Source organism: Leopardus geoffroyi, chromosome X (genome assembly GCF_018350155.1).
Source record: "Leopardus geoffroyi isolate Oge1 chromosome X, O.geoffroyi_Oge1_pat1.0, whole genome shotgun sequence".
In the NCBI taxonomy this organism is placed as follows: Eukaryota; Metazoa; Chordata; class Mammalia; order Carnivora; family Felidae; genus Leopardus; species Leopardus geoffroyi.
Window position 1 is genome coordinate 75082165 of NC_059343.1, and position 9670 is coordinate 75091834.

Below are 9670 nucleotides of genomic sequence, written 5' to 3' on the forward strand. Positions count from 1 at the left end.
CCATTCACAAAAACTTGGCAGGCCAGAAGGGAGTGGCATGCTATGGCAAGAATATGCATCCAAGAATCCTTTATCCAGCAAGGCTGTCATTTAGAATACTGAGAGAGAAAAAGATTTTCCCAGACAAATGAAAATTAAGGAGTTAATAACAACTAAACCAGCCTTGCAAGATATATTAAAAGAGACTCTTTTTGGGGCATCTGGGTGGCTCAGTCAGCTAAACATCTGACCTCAGTTCAGGTCATGATCTCACAGTTTGTGGGTTTGAGCCCCGTGTCAGGTTCTGTGCTGACAGCTAAAAGCCTGGAGCCTGCTTCAGATTTGGTCTCTCTTGCTCTCTCTCTGCCCCTTGCCCACTCACTCTCTGTCTTCTTCTCTCTAAAAAAATAAATAAACATTAAAAAAAGGGACTCTCTGAGTGTTAAAGAAAGAACAAAAAAAATACTAGACAAGAACAAAGAACATCAACAGAAAAACAAACATTACAGGTAACACAATGGCACTAAATTCATTCTATCAGTAACCACTCTGAATGTAAATGGACTAAATACTCCAGTCAACAGACACAGAATGAGAGAATGGATAAAAATAAAAATAAAAATAAAAATAATAATAATAAGACCCATTTATATGCTGCCTACAAGGGACTTATTTTACACTTAAAGACACTTGCAGATTGAAAGTGAGAAGATAGAGAATCATCTAACATGCTAACAGAAGTAAAAGGAAAATGAGAGTAGCCATACTTATCAAACTACATTTCAACTAAAGACATTATATCATACAGATGAAGGAGGACATTATATCATAATTAATGGGTTTCAAGAAGATCTAACAATTGGGACACCTGGGTGGTTCACTTGGTTAAGTGTCTGACTCTTGATTTTGGCTCAGATTATCACCTCACGTTCATAAGATTGAGCCCCAAGCTGACAAAGCAGCGCCTGTTTGTGATTCACTCTCTCTCTCTGCCCTTCCCATTCTCTCTCTCTCTCTCTCTCTCTCTCTCTTTCTCTCTCTCAAAATAAAACAAGAATATATAAAATTATGAATATTTATTCCCAAATCTTGGAAGCACCTAAATGTACAAAACAATAGCAAACAAAAATAAACTCGTTGATAATTATAAAATAACATTAGAGAACTCTAACACCACACTTAAAGCAATGGACAGATCATCTAAAGTAGAAATTTAACAAGAAGAAAATGGCTTTGAATAACACACTGGACTGGATGGACTTCACAGATATATTTAGAACATTTCATCCTAAAGTCCACATGGAACATTCTCCAGAACACATCACATACTGGTTCAAAAATCAGCCCTCATCAAGTACAAAAAGACTGAGATCATACCATGCACATTTTCAGACCACAGTGCTATGAAACATGAAGTCAACCACAAGAACATTTTTGGAAAGACGACAAATACATGCGGTAAAGAACATCTTACTAAAGAATGAATGGGTTAAGCAGGAAAGTAAAGAAGAAATAAAAAGTACATGGAAGAAAATGAAAATGAAAACACTACAATCCAACACCTTTGGGATGTAGCAAGAGCAGTCATAAGAAGGAAGTTTATATAGCAACACATGCCTACATGAAGAAGCAAGAAAATTCTCAAAAACACTAATATTTCACCTAAAAGAACTAGAAAAAGAAAATCAAATAAAGCCTAAAGCTAGCAGGAGAAGGGAAGTGGTAAAGATTACAGCAGAAATAAATGAAATATGAACAACAGCAACAATAACAAAACAGTATAATAGATCAATAAAATTAGGAGATGGTTCTCTGAAGAATTAATAAAATTGATAAACCCCTTGCCAGACTTATCAAAAGAAAGGAATCTAATAAATAAAATCAAAAAATAAGAGAGATCACAACCAACATTAGAGAAATACAAACAATAATAAAAGAATATTAAGAAAAAGTATTTGCCCACAAATTGAGCAATCTGGAAGAAATGGATAATTTCCTAGGCACATAAAAACCACCAAAAATGGAAAAGGAAGAAGTAGAAAACATGAACAGACCACAACCAGCAGTGAAATTGAATCAATAATCAAAAATCTCACAACAAACAAAAGTCCAGGGCCAGATGGCTTCCCAGGGGGAATTCTACAGACTTTCAAAGAAGAGTTAATATCTATTCTTCTCAAACTGCCCCAAAAAATAAAAAATGGAAAGAAAAATTCCAAACTCATTCTATGAGGCCAGCATTACCTTGATTCTAAAACAAGACAAAGACCCCACCAAAAAGGAGAATTACAGGTCAATATCACTCATGAACATGGGTGCAAAAATTCTCGATTAAATAAGAGTAAATCAAATTCAACAGTACATTAAAAAAATTATTCACCATTATCAAGTGGATTTATTCCTGGGTTGTAGACGTGGTTCAATAGAAGCAAATCAAGCAATGTGATGCATCATATTAATAAGAGAAAGGATAAGAAGCATATGATCCTCTCAATAGATGAAGAAAAAGCATTTTACAAAATACAGCATCTGTTCTTGATAAAAACACTCAAGAAAGTAGGTATACATGGAGTATAGCTCAATATCATAAAGGCCCTAAACAAAAGATGAAAAGCTAATATCCTCAATGGGGAAAAGCTGAGAGCTTTTCTTCTACCATCAAGAACAAGACAGGGATGTAAACTTTCACCATTACTATTTAACATAATACTGGAAGTCATAGCTTCAGCAGACAAAAAAATGAAATAAAATTAATTCAAATTAGCAAGGAAGAAGTCAAGCTTTCACTATTCACAAATGATAGGATATTCTATATGGAAAACCAAAAGATCCCCCCAATAAATTGCTAGAACTAATACATGAAATTATGAAAGTCACAGGATATAAAATCAATGGACACAAATCTGTTGCACTTCTATACACCAATAATGAATCAGTAGAAACATAAATCAAAGAATCGATCCCATTTACAATTGCACCAGAAAAAAAATAAGTTACCTAGGAATAAATCTAACCAAAGAGGTAAAACATCTGTACTGTAAAAACTATAGAAGACTTAAGAAAGAAATTGAAGATGACACAAAGCTATGGAAAAACACTTGATCCTCAAGGATTAGAAGAGTAAATAGTGTAAAAATGTCTGTACTACCCCAAGCAATACGCACATTTAATGCAATCCCTATCAAAATATCAACAGCATTTCTTGTAGACCTAGAACAAACAAGCCTAAAATTTATATGGGACCACAACACACCCTGAATAGCCAAAGCAATCCTGAAGAAGAAAAGCAAAGCTTGTGGCATCACAATTCCGGACTTCAAACTATATTACAAAGCTGTAGCCATCAAGACAATTATGGTACTGGCACAAAAACAGACACATAGATCATTGTGAGAGAATAGAAAACCCAGAAATGGACCCACAACTACAGAGTTAACTAATCTTCCACAAAGCAGGAAAGAATATCAAATGGAAAAAAAGTTTCTGCAACAAACAAATGCTGTTTCCAAAAGTGGACAGCAACAGAGAAAAATGAACCTGGTCCATTTTCTTACAGCATAAACAAAAATAAATTCAAAATGGATGAAAGACCTAAATTTGAGACTGCAAACCATCAAAATCCGACATGAGAACACAGGCATCAACCTTTTAGCCCTTGGGCATAACAACTTCTTAGTAGGCACATTGTTAGAGACGAGAGAAAAAAAAGCAAAAATAAATCATTGAGACTTCATCAAGATAAAAAAGCTTCTGCACAGTGAAGGACACAATCAACACAATGAAAAAGCAAACTAAAGAATGGGAAAAGATATTTAAAAATGACATATCTGATAAAGGGTTAGTGCCTAAAATCTATAAAGAATGTATCCAACTCAGCACCCAAAGAATAAATTTTCCAGTTAAAAAATGGGCAGAAGACATGAATGGATATTTTTCCCAATAAGACATACATACGGCCAACAGATACATGAAAAGATGCTCAACATTGGTAATCATCAGGGAAATACAAATAAAAACAATGATGGAATACCACCTCCCATTTGTCAGAATCTGTCTGAATAGCTAAAATAAACAACACACGAAACAACAGAAGTTGGTGAGGACGTAGGGAAGAATGCAAACTGTTGCAGCCACTCTGCAAAACAGTATGGAGGTTCTTCATAAAGTTAAAAGTAGAACCATCCTACAATCCAGCAATTGCACTTCCAGATATTTACCTATAGGATGCAAAAATACTGATTCAAAGAGGCACATGCACCCTGCTGTTTATAACAGTAATATCAACAATAACCAAACTATGGAAAGAGCCAAAATGTCCATTAATTGATGAAAGGATACAGAATATGTGGCATACCACATCCATTCATCAGTATACATACACTCACGTGTGTGGGTGGTGGAATATTACTTAGTCATCAAAAAGAATGAAATCTTTTCATTTGCAATGACATGGATGGATCTAGAGTGTATTATGCTAAGCATAATTAGTCAGAGAAAGACAATTACCATATGATTTCACACATATGTGGAATTTAAGAAACAAAACTAGTGTAAGGCAAAAAAGAGAGGGAAGAAAACCACAATGGACTCTTAAGTATAGAAAACAACGTGAGGTTTGATGGAGGGGAATTGGGTGGGGGATGGGTTAAATGGGTGATGGGTATGAAGGCATGCACTTGTGTTGAGCACTGGGTGTTATATGTAAGTGATGAAGCACTAAATTCTACTCCTGAAACCAATATTACACTATTGTTAACTAGCCAGAATTTAAATAAACATTTCATGGGTGGTTGGGTGGCTCAGTTGGTTAAGCAACCGACTTCTGCTCAGGTCATGATCTTATGGTTTGTAGGTTTGAGCCCTGTGTCCGGCTCTGTGCTGACAGCTCAGAGCTTGGAACCTGCTTCAGATTCTGTGTCTCCCTCTCTTTCTGCCCCCCCCAGCTTGCTCCCTCTCTCTCTTTCTCTCTCTCAGAAATAAAAAAAAAAAAACATTAAAAAAATTAGAATTTAAATAAACATTTGAAAAAAATCATTAAAAAATACAAATTACTCCAAGATTCTAAGATAAATGCATTCAACCATTCTGACAATATTTGAAAGTAAAAGTTAATGGTCTTGAATCATGTAAATCTATTCTCTAATGTTATTTTAAATAGAATTATTTTCAATGTGTGTAATAAAGTCATATGGCTCCCATTTATTTTGTATTGTTATTGAGAATAAATTGTATATGAAGTGTGAAAAATGGGCTAAAGACATAAATGTGATACCTGAAACCATAAATTTCCTAGAGGATTAAACAGATAGTACCCTCTTTGATATTGGCCATGGGAACTTCCTTCTAGTTATATCTCCTGAAGCAAGGGAAACAAAAGCAAAAATAAACTATTTGGACTACATCAAAATAAAAAGCTTTTGCAGAGTGAAGGAAACAATCAACAAAACAGAAAGTCAACCTTTGGAATTAGATTTTGCTAATGAGATATATGATAAAGGGTTAGTACCCAAAATATATAAAGAGCTTGTAAAACTCAACACCTAACAAACAAATAATCCAATTAAAACTGGTCAGAAGACATGAATAGATAATTTTTCCAGAGAATACATACAGATGGCCAACAGACACATGAAAAGATGCTCAACATCACTCATCATTGGGGAAATACAAGTCAAAATGACAATGAGATAGCACCTCATACCTGGTAGAAAGGTTAAGATCAACAAGAGAAACAACAGGTGTCAGGATGTGTAGAAAGGTGAACCCTCTTGCACTGTTGGTGGGAGTACAAACTGGTGCAGCCACTTTAGAAAACAATATGGAGATTCCTCAAAAAGTTAAAAGTTGAGCTACCTTACAATGCAGACTTTGCACTACTATTTATCCAAATAATAAAAAAAGTACTGACTCAAATGGGTACATGCACCCCAAAGTTTATAGCAGCATTATCTACAAAACTCAGGTATATAGACGCAACCCAAGTGTCAATCAACAGGTAAATTGATAAAGAATAATTGATATACATATTACTTATATATATACATATACATATTATATATATCCATATATACACATATATATCCATATATATCCATATATCCTTTATATATATATATACACACATATATACACATACATACATACACACACATATTGGAATATTATTCATCCATAAAAAAGAATGAAATCTTGCCATTTGCAAGGACATGGATGGAGCTAGAGTGTGTCATGCTAAATTATTTAAGTCAGAGAAAGACAAATACCATATGATTTCACTCATATGTGAAATTGAAGAATAAAACAAACAAGCAAAGGTCAACAAAAGAGAGAAATCAAAAAAGGCTCTTCACTATAGAGAACTGATAGTTACCAGAAGGGAGGTCTATGGTAGGGGGATGGATTAAATAGTTGATGGTATTAAGGAATGCTCTTATGATGAGCTCCAGGTACTGTATGTAATTGTTGAATCACTGTTTTGTACACCTGAAACTAATATTACACTGTATGTTTACTAACCAGAATTTAAATAAAAACTTTAAAAAATAAGTTATTTAAATGAACAAAGAAATCAATGTAAATACCTTAAAATGTTGAATGGAATTATAATTAATGTTGTTCAGGGGCTCCTGGGTGGCTCAGTAGGTTAAGCATCCAACTTTGGCTCAGGTCATGATCTCTCAGTTTGTGAGTATGAACCCCACATTGGGCTGTGTGCTGACAGCTCAGAGCCTGGAGCCTGCTTTATACTCTTTCTCTCTCTCTGATTCTCCCCTGCTCATTCTCCATCTTTCTTTCTCAAATAAATAAATAAATAAATAAATATTAATTTTTTTTAAAAAATAGTTTTATATTTACTATCGTTCAGCACCAAGTAGAGCCTTATGATAAATGTAAGGTTAGTGGTGTGTAATCAAGTTTATCAGAATGGACAGAGTCGAAAATGCCATTGCCTTCATAGCAGTTACCTTAAAATGCAATTTCAAGTCAAATATTGCAAAAATGGAAGATGGGGGAGAAGATGGCGGTGTAGGAGGACGCTGGGCTCACCATGTCCTGCTGATCATTTAGATTCCACCCACCTGCCTAAATAACCCAGAAAACTGCCAAAAGACAAGCAGAACAGATTCTCTGGAGCCAAGCGTAGACGAAGGGCCAAAGAAGAGGGTAGGAAGGGTGGAGAGGCGGTGCGTGCTACACAGACTGGTGGGAGGGAGCCAGGGCGGAGGGGCAGCCTGCCTGCTAAGCAGAGCCCCCGAGTCTGGCTTGCAAAAGCGGAGGGCCCAGACAGAGTGTGCTCTGACAGCAAGCGGGACTTAACATCTGGAAGGTTATAAGTTAACAGCTCTGCTCAAAGAACAGGAGGGCTAGAGGACAATGGAAGGGAGAGTTGTTGAGCCCCGGATGACAGGGCTCAGCTTGGTGGGGAACACAGGTACTCGCCAGTGCCATCTCCCTCACCCATACCCCAGCCAAAATTCCAAAGGGAACCAGATCCTCTCAGGGAACTGACATCCCTCCAGCAAGTCTGACTCCCTCCCTGTGCCGCAGGGCCCCTCCCGAAGAAGATCACCTAAGGAAAAGCTAGCTGAGCTTGCCCCTCCCGCCCCTGTGCACCTTGTGGATCCACCCTGGCTAATACGCCAGATACCATCTAAGCAGTACCACAAGACTGGCAGTGTGCAAGTAGCCCAGACAGGGGCACCACCACCCCACAGTGAATCCCACCCCTAGGAGGGGAGAAGAGAAGGTACACACCAGTCTGACTATGGCCCCAGCGGTGGGCTGAGGGCAGACATCAGGTCTGACTGCAGCCCTGCCCATCAATGCAATTTATTCAAGACAGCACAGGGGAAGTGCCCTACAGTTCCACACCACTCCAGGAACTATTCAAAATGACTAAACTGAAGAATTCCCCGCAAAAGAAACTCCAGGAAGTAGCGAAAGCTAACCAACTGATCAAAAATGATTTAAACAATATAACAGAAAGTGAATTTAAAATAATAGTCAAAAATTAATCACTGGGCTTGAAAAAAGTATACAGGACAGCACATAATCTATTACCAGACAGATCAAGGGACTAAGAAACACCCAGGAGGAGCTAAAAAATGCTATAAATCAGCTGCAAAATAAAATGGAGGTGACCACACCTCGGATTGAAGGGGCAGAGGAGAGAATAGGTGAACTAGAAGATAAAAGAATGGAAAAAGAGGAAGCTAAGAAAAAGAGAGATAAAAAATCCAGGAGTATGAGTGGACAAACAGAGAACTAAGTGATGCACTAAAGAGAAATAATCTACTCATAATTGGGATTCCAGAGGAGGAAGAGAGAGGGAAAGGTGCTGAAGGTGTACTTGAAGAAATCATAGCTTAGAACTTCCCTGATCTGGGGAAGGAAAAAGGCATTGAAATCCAAGAGGCACAGAGAACTCCCTTCAGACGTAACTTGAATCGATCTGCACGACATATCATAGTGAAACTGGCAAAATACAAGGATAAAGAGAAAATTCTGAAAGCAGCTAGGGATAAACACGCTCTCACATGCAAAGGGAGACCTATAAGATTCGTGACCAATCTCTCTACTGAAACTTGGCAGGCCAGAAAGGAATGGCAGGAAATCTTCCATTAGATGAACAGAAAAAATGTGCAGCCAAGAATCCTTTATCCACCAAATCTGTCATTTAGAATAGAAGGAGAGATAAAGGTCTTTCCAAACAAACAAAAACTGAAGGAATTCATTACCACTAAACCAGCCCTACAAGAGATCCTGAGGGGGATTCTGTGAGACAAAGTACCAAAGACATCACTACAAGTATGAAGCCTACAGACATCACAATGACTCTAAACCCATATCTTTCTAAAATAACACTGAATGTAAATGGATTAAATGCGCCAACCAAAAGACATAGGGTATCAGAATGGATAAAAAAACAAGACCCATCTATTTGCTGTCTACAAGAGACTCATTTTAGACCTGAGGACACCTTCAGATTGAGAGTAAGGGGATGGATAACTATTTATCATGCCACTGGAAGTCAAAAGAAAGCTGGAGGAGCCATACTTATATCAGACAAACTAGACTTTCAATTAAAGGCTGTAACAAGAGATGAAGAAGGGCATTATATAATAATTACAGGGTCTATCCGTCAAGAAGAGCTAACAAGTATAAATGTCTATGCACCAAGTTAGGGAGCCCCCAAATATATAAAACAATTACACACAAACATAAGCAACCTTATTGATAAGAATGTGGTAATTGCAGGGGACCTTAACACTCCACTTACAGAAATGGATAGATCATCTAGACACACGGTCAATAAAGAAACAAGGGCCCTGAATGATACATTGGATCAGATGGACTTGACAGATATATTTAGAGCTCTGCATCCCAAAGCAACTGAATATACTTTCTTCTCAAGTGCACATGGAACATTCTCCAAGATAGGTCACATACTGGGTCACAAAACAGCCCTTCATAAGTATACAAGAATTGAGATCATACCATGCATACTTTCAAATCACAATGTGATGAAGCTTGAAATCAACCACAGGAAAACGTCTGGAAAACCTCCAAAAGCATGGAGGTTAAAGAACATCCTACTAAAGAATGAATGGGTCAACCAGGCAAATAGAGAAGAAATAAAAAAAATATATGGAAACAAAAGAAAATGAAAATACAACAATCCAAATGCTTT